We start from the raw sequence: 11,946 nt of genomic DNA, 5'->3' as shown, positions 1-11,946 counted from the left end.
AGACAGGTCTAGGATTTTGCTTACATCATAAATGAGGGGACCTGTGAGCTATTGCAAATAAGTCATAAAAAATATGAAACCTTCTCATAATCAATGGTGCTAAAATGAAATTTAAATAGATATAAAACCAGCCATCATGATCAGAATGATGACTAAATTTGTTAGATTCGGTAAGTATCACTTGAGTCAGGTAGGAATTACCTAAATGGTGGTCAGGGAGTGCGTGTGGGAAGGAGAAGGTGAGTCTAAAAGTGAGAGTAAATTTGGAAAACCCGGGGTACTGAGTGTCACCTAACCTACTGCTCTGTGGATTATAAATGGGTGAAATGGTGAGAGAATGTTCAGATCTGGAGGAGCCGTCTGCGGCATGTCCGGAGAGCTAGATTTTAAGGACAAGGGAAAGCGACTGGAAAATCTGACACAAAGTGGGAACTAATTTGTATTTTAATGAGGTTTCATGGCAAAGAACTGTGTGGAAAGAAAACAGACTGAACGAAGGAAGATGAACTGGATCTCCCTCTTTCCCATATGTCATAATCCAGACTGGAAATGGAGGTAGCCTTGACTAGGGAATTACAAGTAATTATAGGTTAAAGATTGATTCAAGGTTGGACTTACTGAGCAATGGATTATGGTGGGCAAAAGGATGGATAAAAATCAAACTATCATTCATGTTTCTAACCTGGGCACCCGGAGAGATGGTGAATCCACTGACTGAGCAATTGGTATAAAATCAAACTTTGGAGGGTTTGATAGGATAGGTAAGTGGTTCTCAACCTGTGGGTCATGACCAGTTATAATGATTCATAATAGTAGCAATATTACAGTTATGAAGTGGCAGCAAAATAATTTTGTGGTGGGGGGTCACCACAATATAAAGGACTTTGTTAAAGGGTCACAGCTTTAGGAAGGTTGAGAACCACTGGTCTAGGCTGTTAACTTGATTGGATCTTGAATCAGCAAAGGACACATGGATGCAGGTCTGATAGGAAGGATTAACTCAGGGTGGGGAGAGCCTGCTCCAGAGTGAGCAGTGGCTTCTGGGAGCAGCCTTGATATGAAGAGGACCAAGGCAAAAGCATGGCATCTGTGAGTGTGCCCTTGCTTCTTGCTGCTGAGTGAATCCATCCTCTTGTTGCTACCTCCATCTTTCAATATTATCTCGGTTCAGCTCCTGCCACCTTCTAGTCTGGACAGATGACCATTGGCTCCCCAGGAATCCTCCAGGCCTTCGGCACCATGTTTGGACTGCTGAGGTACTCCACTTGGTGGCATAAGAAGCGACCTTGTTCTCAGCCTGTGTAGTGTGCAGAGAAAAAGAAACTCCTAAACAAGTAAAAGGTGATGATCGGCTAGGAAGACAGAAAACTAGGAGCATGTCAAAGAAGGGCTTTAGGGATGATGGGAGGTGGAAGGTGTGGTCAACCATAACAATAGCCAACGGCACACACCATGTGCCCATCACTGTCCTTCCAAGAGCTGTACCCCTAGAGCTCATCCCCCTTCCCGAGGACTCCAGAGGTAATTGCTGTTATTGTTATCCTTATAGTAAGTAAGGAAGCCAAGCCAAGGAAAGACAAATAACTTGCTCAGATGTCTTGCTCAGGGAAGAGTCGCGATTCTATGGTCACGGAGTTTATGCTTGCCACTGCTCTGCTATGTTATGGTCTCATACTTACCACACAGCAGTATGGTGTGGGAAATTACATTCCAAGAGAGGAGCGGCAGGGACACAATTGCAGCTTTGTTTTGTTGTTGCTGTTTCTAAGTTTAACTGTAAAGGGGAGAGAGGCTAATACCTGGATGTGAAGAAGGGGAAAAGAGAAATCGCATTGTGTTAGATACATTGTTTCTGTGTTAAGATGAAGGGCTGGCAATGTCACTGTGAACTTGGGAACCTAACAGGGCCATGTGGAAGGGCAGCTGCTAGGCTATGAGGTGCCATCATAGGTGATGACTCAGGTCTCAAAAAGCCCAGATCCCACCCACCACAGCACAGATGCCTCTGTTGGCAACTTCTCAGGGTTTATGCTAGCCAAAGCCTTCTCCACGGGTCCTTTGATCTCCACCTTTTTTTTTTTGTATTTGAATTTTTTTAATGATAAAAATAACTCCTACGTTCCTATCTTGGCTCATTTTTTGATCAGGAAAACAAAAATCAGAACCTAAATTAGCATCTGGCTTGTCCGTTTTTTAAAAATTGAATTATTTATTACATCCTGCCTGTAGCCTTCCCTCCTCTCGCCCCCTCCCCTTCCCTCCTTAATGTACCCCTACTCTGTATCCACTCAGAAGGGGGCAGGCCTCCCATGGCTATCAACAAAGCATGGAATATCGAACTGCTGCTTTAAGACCAAACACCTCCGCCTGTATTCAGGCTAGGGAAGGTATCCAGCATAAGGAATAGGTTCCTAAGAGCCAGCCAAAGCACCAGGTCCCTGCTCCCATTTCAGGAGTCCCAGGAAAAGACCAAGGTGCATAGCTGTCACTTATGTGCAAAGGGCCTAGTTAGGTCCCAGGCAGGCTCCTTTGTTGTCAGTTCAGTCTGTGAATTCCCATGAGCGGGGTTAGCCATTTCTATGGGTTTTCCTGCCATGTCTCTGACCCCACCCCCACCCCCTGGCTCCTACGAACCCTCCTTCCTCTCCACAGCAGGTCTTCCCAAGCTCAGCCTTATGTTTGGGTTTGGCCTTGGGTCTCTGAGTCTTCCTCCATCAGTCACTGGATGAAGGCTCTCTGATGGGGTACTCTCCAATCTGATCACAGTTCAGTTTAGACCAGGCGTCCAAAGCTACCAGGAGTCTTAGCTGGGGCCATTGCTGTTGACTGGTGTGAGTTTGCCTTGGATGAGGCTTCTTTTCCACCCATTCATCTTCTTGCCAAAGAACTTCACAGATGCCTAGGTATATCTCTAGACTGTTTTTGTTGTTGTTACGGTCATGAGTCAAACAAATGAGATGCTACTGTAGTTTGCTGGGTCTCATCAGGATTCCCATCATACCTGAATAACCTCTAGACAGACAATCTAATTTCTACTGCAACATTCTTTTGTGGGGCTTTTCTTTAGAAGGCGAATATTAGTGTATATAGTCTGAGAGATCTACGACGAGCTTTTATTTGTTTTTCTTTCCTTTTTTTCTTTCCTTGTTTTATTTGTTTTTCTTTCCTTTTTGCACTGGTTTGAACCACCAATACAATGTTTAATACAGATGATGGCAGGCATTGTTGCCTTATTTACTAAGAGAGGGTTGTTTTAGTTGTTGTTGTTTTAATTTTTTTGGTTCTTTTGTCAAGACAGGATTTCCCTAAGTAACCCTGGTTGTCCTGGAACTCGCTCTGTAGACCAGGCTGGCCTCAAACTCACAAAAATCTGCCTGCCTCTGCCTCCTGAGTGCTGAGATTAAAGGTGTGCACCACCACCGCCCAGCCAATACCTTGAATTTTTTAAAAATAAATGATATAATTACATTAAATTAATATAATTAATGACATCTGACCTCTTTTTCTTTAATTGTTGTGATATATATATATATACACACAGATATATACACACATATATGTATGCCCATATATGTATGTATATTTGTGTCCCTATAAATGCAAATATAATCTGTTCAGTCCATATATTGTTACTTGTATGTATATGACGTCACTGCTTGGTATTGAGTTATCAAGTTATGGACCAGCAAACAGTTCCCGCAGAAGGCTCTTTTCTGCTGCTCTCCGCATTCTTTAGTTGCCTGTAATTCTTTGTCAGGGTGGGGGTGAAGAAGTTGCAGCCCTATGAGAGAACTTAACAAATGAAACACTTCCCCAAATCTTTAAGGTTACAGTAGGAAAATTTAACTTCCTTTTAAAGGAATTCTCAGTCAAGAGATTAAAAGGAGACATCATAATCAATAGCCCTGGGGTGCAACGAATCATTCGGGATTATTAGGAGCCCCATACTAACTAGACACACTTGGTAGATACTGAGGGCTGGCTGCAGGTGAAGGTGTCTTGGTGGGTAGTTTATAATTCTGGCACTGTCGAGACCCGGTCTAGGAGATGGGTGCTGGGAGGCAGATGGGTGCTGGGAGTCATAACTTTGAGCAGTGAGACCTCGCCTGAGGGTTTGGAGGAACCTAACAGGTTTGGGATGAATATATTCACACCTAGCACAGGGTGCCTGCTACTTCAGTCTTAAGGGATGGAAGTAGAACAGTCTGGCTCTGGAAAGCTTAGCATTGCGAGAGAGGAGGCCAGCCACAGGGCACAGGGGCTACCAGGCTTCAACACTCACTGAAACCGGAGCCCTCTATTTGCAATTGCTTATGTACCTCCTCAGGAGAAAAACAAATAAAAAACAGATGAAAACCTTTTTTTTTTTGTTTTTTGTTTTTTTTTTTTTTTTTTTTTTTTTTTAAATAAAGAGCAATGTGTGTTCAAGGCTAGCCTGGTCTAGAGAAAGTTCTAGGACAGCCAAGGCTACACAGGGAAACCCTATCTCAGCACAATCAAATAACCCAACCAACCCAAAGAAAAGAACAACGTGTTTTTGCAAAGTAGCCCAGAAAACTGGCGTCCACTTGGTCCAGCTAGGTCACAGCACCATTGTTCTCGGATTTGAATTCATCGTTGCGGTAGACTAACACTTGGGTAGCGCGTTCTCCCTTCCTAGTTTTTTATTCCAGATCAGGGCATGAATGAAGGTGACTGTTGTGGAGAGTCCCCGGAGCTGTCCTGCCAGCGTTAGTAAGCACAGGGCAGCAATGGGACGGTACAGATGCCAGCCACACCACCAAGGACGAATGGGGTTTTGATTCTCCCTTAGGTTGACTCAGTGAATCAGGCTGTTCGCAGGAGGAAATTGCTAACCCACATGTTCATTTCGCTATGAACTGACTTGAGCATTCCTCTCTATGGAGCCGTATTGTCTTTTGTTGCCATAGCAGTGGTTTTTATCATTTTCTCTATCAGGCTATCTGAGTTTGAAGGCGGTCATGATCTTTCACAAGTAGTTCAGCTCCGCCATTGTTTTCTCCCAACCCTCTTTTATGTGGCTCTGTGTCCTTCTGATCCCCTGCGATTCTCCTTTGCTGTCACTGCCATCGAGTTTGCTTTGGCTGTGTCACTCATGGGTATAATCTTGCAGCATATGTCCAGGTGGCTGCAAAGGATGTGTCGGCGACGGATTAAATGAAGGGGTACCTGTGCTGTTGCTATCTGCCATTTTATCATTTACTCCTCTAAGTATTGCCAAATCCTGTTTAATTTCAATGCCATTGTCTAGAACATTCGGTCTTGGCTTGATCCGTTTACTAGGGGTATTGTGTCAGAAATATAACTGTCTTGTCTTCCATCTCAGGAACTGCTGTCGCATAAGCTGTACGTAGCTTGCTGATGGACACTAGTTTCAGGTCAAGCTCATTGCCCAGCTTTTGAGCTTCTCCCCCGTGGTCTCTCCAGCAATCGTTGCTTCCTGGTGCCCTCAGCGTCAGTGGGGATCAGTTAATTATCTTCTTAATGTGATTTAAACCAGAAAACCGTCACATATTTGCTGTGTGGCTGCCATTTCTGTTCCTCTTTAATAAATGCAGCCTTCCATCTGAAGGACTTCCTTTAACATTTATTATGCTAAAGATTTGCTGTCAAAACGCCTTTCCAGTATTTGAGTGTGAAATGTTAGTTTGTCTTCCTTTCTGAAGGCATTGTCAATGGTTATACAATCCTGGGTTGAGACAATATGGCTTGTTTTAAGTAATTTAAAGTGCGAGCCACCATCTTCACTCATGTTTTCTCCCGTCTTTCCCTTGTGCTGTTTCTATCCCTCCGCGTGCTCTCTTCCTTATCTCGGTTCTTCCGGGAAAGATCTCCTGTTCTGCCTGACGTTAGGATGCATTCCTATCGTTGCTTGTGAAAAGTTTTATTACTCTGTGTCCTTATGTTTATTTCCTGAAAGTTGTTTGAATTCTTTGCATTTTGTTTCATTATCTTCAAACTATTGGGAACCTTTCAGACTGAGTTCTTCAGGTATTCTTCCATGAGTCTCTTCCTCACCCCCGCCCCCCATCCCCGGGCACACCTTGTTACACTTGTAACACTGTAGTTAACCGGATAGGCTGCTGGATGATAGCCCACAGGGTAACGCTGGTTTGTATATGTATATTTACATGCTCCTCCTTCTGTTTCATTTCGAATGGTTTGTAATCTGTCTTCACAGTGTACTGATCATCTTTTTATTTCTTTCTGGGTATTATATTCTGTTCAGTATTTTGTGAGTGTACAGATGGTTAGTCCTCCATGGGGCTCTCATTTGATTTTTTTCCCCCGTTCATACTCTTGCCCCTTTACTATTGTCATCTTGACTCTGTTCTTTTCATATTAAATCTATTGTATGCAGTCTTTTCTTAATTATTTTTATCTTCTTTTGCCATATGTGATCTGCTGTTATTCTCAAGCAATGAATTAGAACTTCTGGCATTGTTGCTTTCACCTCTGAAGTTTGCTTTGGTTGTTTATATCATCTATGTCCCTAGTTATTTTTATTCTACTTGATGTAGAATATAGTTGTGGTACCTTGTTTAGTGTTTTGGCTAATTCTACTGTGTGTGCCAGTTCTAAGCCAGTTTTAGCTATTTGACTTATCTCCTCATTTTATATATTTCCCTTTTCTTCTTTTGTCTTCCTCTCCATTGCTCTCGTCTCCATTTTGAAGCCTACATTGTTGAGGATTGGATAGTTTTGATACTTTTACAAATAGTTCTGGGTACTTCTGGAATGTAGTTAAATTCCTTGAAAACAGTCTAGTTCTCCTTATTTGCTTGCTAGAGATGTGTTAGCCAGGACCGGGACAGTTATCAACCCAAGACTAATTATTTCCCTGCTGCAAAAACCTATTTTACCCTTGAATGTTGGGAACAGACACTATTTTTGGCCCTGTATGAAACTCAGATACTTGTCTTAAGATGTCTCTATTGCCCCCCCTTGTTCTCGTGCACGTGTGTGTGTGTGTGTGTGTGTGTGTGTGTGCGCGCGTGTGCGTGTGCACCTAATGCTTTTGCCAGCAACTCAAAGGTACCCTGTAGCCCTCCAAAGTTTGTTCTTGATCCCCTTCTGGTGCTTATGTATGCCTCCTTACTCCCTTGCTTGCTCACTCTTTCTTTTCTCTTTGAGCCTCTGTCTTGAGAATCCTACCAATTAAACATCATCAGATTCCCAACTTTCTTGCTTAGCTCAAGTCGTCCATAGAATTCCACTACGCACCAGAGGCTGGAAGCATTTTTTGGACTGTGAGATAGGACCACTATAATGCTTATCTACCCTTATCCTGCCCATGTCCCTGAGATCACTGCCCTTAGTTCTGTTATGTCCAGTGTCATGTAAACTGAGACTTGATGTATTTTGTCCATTTGTGACTATTTTATTTTTTAAAGAATAAAAAATTAATATGCATATGTTTGCTTGCATGTGTGTATTGCACCACATGAATACCTAGTGTCTACAAAGACTAGAAAGGACATTGGAGAGCCTGGATATGAAACTGTAACTGGAGTTGCAGATGGTTGTCAGCTGTCGTGGTGTGCTGACAACCCTTCCTAGGCCCTTTGCAAGAGCGACAAGTGCTCTTAACTATGGAGAATTTTTGGCCAATGCAAATGCAATAGCTAAACGTGGTCCCTGTTATTCAGCTTAGCCATAAATAGAGTCTCCTGAGTCATTCCTCTGTAATTAGTCAATACAGCTAAGAAGATGACTTTGAGAAGTGACCAAGCTTGAGAACCTCAAAAAAAAAAAACACACAACAACAAACATCTTTACTCTGCATAGACATTGGAAGGAAGTATTCTTCATTGACTTCTTTGATAATCTAAAACTAGAAACTTTCCTTCTGGCTGCTGTAGCCTTCTGTCTAGCTAAAAGCCCTGGTATCGTTGTATCTGACATAATTTCCTTCCTTCCTTCCTTCCTTCCTTCCTTCCTTCCTTCCTTCCTTCCTTCCTTCCTTCCTTCCTTCCTTTGTGTGTGTGTTTTCGTTTTTTGAGATAACATTTCTCTGTGTAGTCCTAGCTGTCCTGGAATTAGCTCTTATAGACCAGGCTGACCTCAAACTCTGCCTGCCTCTGCCTCCTGAGTGCTGGGATTAAAGGTGTGCACCACCACCGCCCGGCATAATTTTCTATTCAATGTTAAGGTTCCAAAAAAAGCTACTGGTCAGTCTCCACTGACCTCTCCATCCATCACATGTAATTACTGGACCAAGCCCAGCAATGTTTGAGGAAGGTAACATTGATTATGCAAATACTGATTGAGGCTACAGAATGAATGGATGGCACCAGGGCCTCAATTCTCACCAGAGGCAGAGACAGCAAGGAAATCTTTGGGTTCCCTGGGAAGCCCATATATTTCAGCAGAAGAAGGAATGTAGCACTTAGCAGCTGTCCTGACATAGGTAAACTGTAGCCTGAGTCCTGGAAACCAGTATCCCCTGTAATTTTGCTCAGGCAGACACTGCTGCAAAAGCTGTTCCCACCCTGGGGGCTCTGATTTGAGATGAAAGCCCCGCAGTTTGTCTAGCTGGCTCACTACTCTCTCAGTCCTCCTTCTGCAGTTCTGCTTAGAGAAGATTTTCTTTTGCTTTTTTTTTTTCTGTTACTGATGTTTTGCATAAAAGGGGTACCCTTAAGACAGTGTTAAAATTTTCATATTGTCTCAGATTCCAGAGACTCCACCAGTGAAGAAGTGGCTCCTTCAGGTTCCATGACGAGCCTATTAGACTAATTTCTAAGTGAAGAAGTTGAGACCATGGTCAATTACACAGCTAAAAGCTTGTTTTGAGAGTTAAAGAGAGTGAAGGAGTGCTAAGGACCTTGAATACACGAGCCGCTATTCTGTAGCTGCACACTAGACTGCTGCCAAGGAAAACAAAACCATCCTTAACTGGGCACTTCAGGCACTGTGCTATAAATCTGCTACAGGGGTTAGCAAACCCAACCCCTGTGTCCAGAAGACTCACCGATACTCATCAGAGTAGCTGGGCCAGTTATGTTTAGACAAACGGAAATTAGCAGAACTTAGAACTGCCAGTCACGGAGTAGTTGGGTGTTACTTTCAGGCCATCAGAGCTTTGGTAACTGAAGTGAGCATAGCTATTATACACACACACACACACACTTCTCAATATACATTTATTTGATAAAAGTGAAGCATTTACTAGATAAGGCTCAAAGCAAGCCTATGTTCATCACAGATATGTCTAGATATGAGTAGATGAAGTAAGGGAAAATTGGAATCAAGGTCTATGGAAACACAAAAGATAGAGGGTCTTTTGAAGAGTGATTTTGTCTCCCATATGTGTTTTGCTAGACATTGGTTACCTTAGTTACCTCTGATCATGTGTCTGGAAAGTGGGAAACCAATTATCAGTGCTCTTGGTGCTTAATTCACGGGCTTCCAAATACACATCGAGTGACTTGTGATGGAGGAGAGGACTGAGGCTCTTTTCTATGGTCCTCATTCATTTCCTGACTGGCTTCTTCTCTATTCGCTATCCTGCCGCCTCTCTGATCTTTTTCTGTATGAATGTTGCTCTCTGTATTCTTTCTTTAAGGTCCTTGCACAGTGGTTTTCTTCTGCTAACCAGTCCTATCCTGGTCTTAACATGGTGAACTCTGCTCTCCACATCACCCCGCCCTCCTTATTTTCATTTAGCGTTACCACCTTGTATTCGTATCTATTTATCTCCACAGAAGTGTGGGCTCTTCATAATGACATCTCTGCAGACCTGGTACCCTCACACCACACTAAGGACTTTGCATATAATGTGTTTTAGCCTCTGCACAACTTTATGAGATTGGTTTGCTGTGGATGCTTTTGCTCTACAGATGCTGCTGCTGAAGCAGTCTTAACTGAAAATGAAGTGGGAGTGGGCTGGAGGACCATAGCTTCTTTTAAACACTCCTCATAGAGAGAATTAGAGGTGGCTACCAGGGTCCTTTAAGAAGTACACACTAAGGTAGTGTATACTTGTAGTGAAAGTCTCCAAAGCCCTGCACATCGGGAGCATCCTCTGGGACCCAGATTAGCACAAACCACACCCAAGAGAGAGATCCTTTATTAAGCAGGGATGAAAAGTTCAAGTGGCTGCTTTCTGACTCCAGCAAAAGCATCAGCTAATGGCCTTGCAGGTGTGCTTCTTAAGAGAAGTGGATACTATGGGCCTGTAGGCTGAAGATGGGTGCTCCAATGGTACAGAAGAACTTTGGGTGACTGTACAAGCAGCGAGATGTCTCTGTCAATTCTAGAGTTTTGGAAGTTGTTTATAATGTACTTCCAGTTTACATAGGTAATATTATATCCTTCTGAAGTCTTTGATGGAGTTGAAGAATAGATAGATATTTATAGTTTTCCTTTGTTGTGATAAAAGATAAAATAGATATAAAGATTGTAACTGTAATTCTTGCTTGATAACTGTTTTGTTATATGTAATTTTACTATGTTAAAGTTAAAGCCTTCCTTTTTGTTTAAACAGAAAAGGGGAAATGGTGTAGGAGTTCCTTCTGTTTATGTGTTGCTTTCATTGGATAATGAATAAAGACACTGCCTTGGCCTAGTTGATAGGGCAGAACTTAGGTAGGCGGAGAAGACAGAACTGAATTCTGGGAGAAAGAAAGCAGAGTGAGAGAGCCACCACGGAGCTGCCAGGTCAGACATGCTGAATGTTTACCGGTAAGCCATGACCTCGTGGTGATATACAGATTAATAGAAATGGGTTAAACCAAGATATGAGAGTTAGCCAATAAGAGGCTAGAGCTAATGGGCCAGGCAGTGTTTTAATTAATACAATTTCTGTGTGGTTATTCGGGGGCTAAGCTAGTCGGGTGGCAGGGATAAACTGCGGGCCCTCTCCTTGTAACAAAGAAGGGGAGGTGTTAGAATGAGCTAGGATTGGTGGTAAAAGAGCTAGGGGACAGGGAGAAGTGGGGGACAAGGGAAAGGGGGAATGGGTATTTGTTCCAGATGGACAAAAGACTGCCTCTGGGAAGAGAGGAGCAGACATGGCACATAGGAAAATAAAGGTAAAGGGGGAAACCCCATGTTAGGCTGCAGTGTTTAATTTTAATTGGGCATGTTAATTAGGTGATATAAGGGGCTTCTGATTGTCTGGTTGGACTTTGGTAGTCAGCCTCATGAGGAGGAAGAGGTCAAATAAGGGACTAGATCTTACTGACTAACTTTAGGGATATTGAAAGGCTGGAAATGATTCCAGTTCTGTGTTGGGCCCTTTTGGGAAAAAAACGCTGGAGGCCGTGGAAAAGCTGAAGGCTGAACCCCAGCCCCAGCTCCCAGGACAAGCTGAAGGCCACAGGACCTCTCTTAAAAGGAAGTATTAGTTAATAGAGAATCCTTAAGTTACACAAAGGTGCTGACTGCAGCTCATTCCCTCACCCATACAGAGAATGTTGACCATCCATCTTCTCCTATCAGCTTAGTAATATTTCAGACAGCCCTTGTGGTCAGCAAAGGGTCAGCAGATGTCTGGAGGACGTAACCAGGGGGGCTATGCTATCCCCCCCCTAGATACTAAGCCTATCAGGAACTAACAGCTCTACCCCACCTTTAGCCAATTGTAATGTAGAAAAGTAATTTTGTACTTTGAAACCTTAGCTTTGAGATTGCTTTGTGGTTTTTGTCTTTATAAACCCCTTACAATGATAGATGGGGTCCTTCTCCCTCTATCTGCTGTGTCAGACTGTGAGGCAGAGGACCCTACTTAATGAATGAAACCTTGCTTTTGCATTCGAAAGTGTGACTCCATGGTGGTTCTTCTTTGGGGTCCTAGGACTCAGGCACAGCATTGTAATCTAATGGTTTTTAGCAAGGCAAAGGGAATGGGAAAGAAGGGCAAGGTGGCCAGAGCCATATGCTGGCATGGGCTAGTGGAGGCTATGGGGCTTCGTGTAGGAT

At 43.2% G+C, this 11,946-nt stretch overlaps 1 pseudogene; it reads right to left on the bottom strand.

Annotated features, from left to right (window-relative positions):
- Positions 1–379: 379 nt before the first annotated feature.
- Positions 380–6,052, bottom strand: LOC126497226 (Golgi SNAP receptor complex member 1-like; annotated as a pseudogene).
- Between the last annotated feature and the right edge of the window lie 5,894 nt (positions 6,053–11,946).

The sequence above is a fragment of the Alexandromys fortis genome, unplaced genomic scaffold, assembly GCF_014885135.2.
Source record: "Alexandromys fortis isolate MF-2015 unplaced genomic scaffold, M_Fortis_MF-2015_v1.1 scaffold_21, whole genome shotgun sequence".
NCBI classification, from domain to species: Eukaryota; Metazoa; Chordata; class Mammalia; order Rodentia; family Cricetidae; genus Alexandromys; species Alexandromys fortis.
Note: the sequence above shows the minus strand (reverse complement) of the source record. Positions and strands in the feature narration are given on the sequence as shown.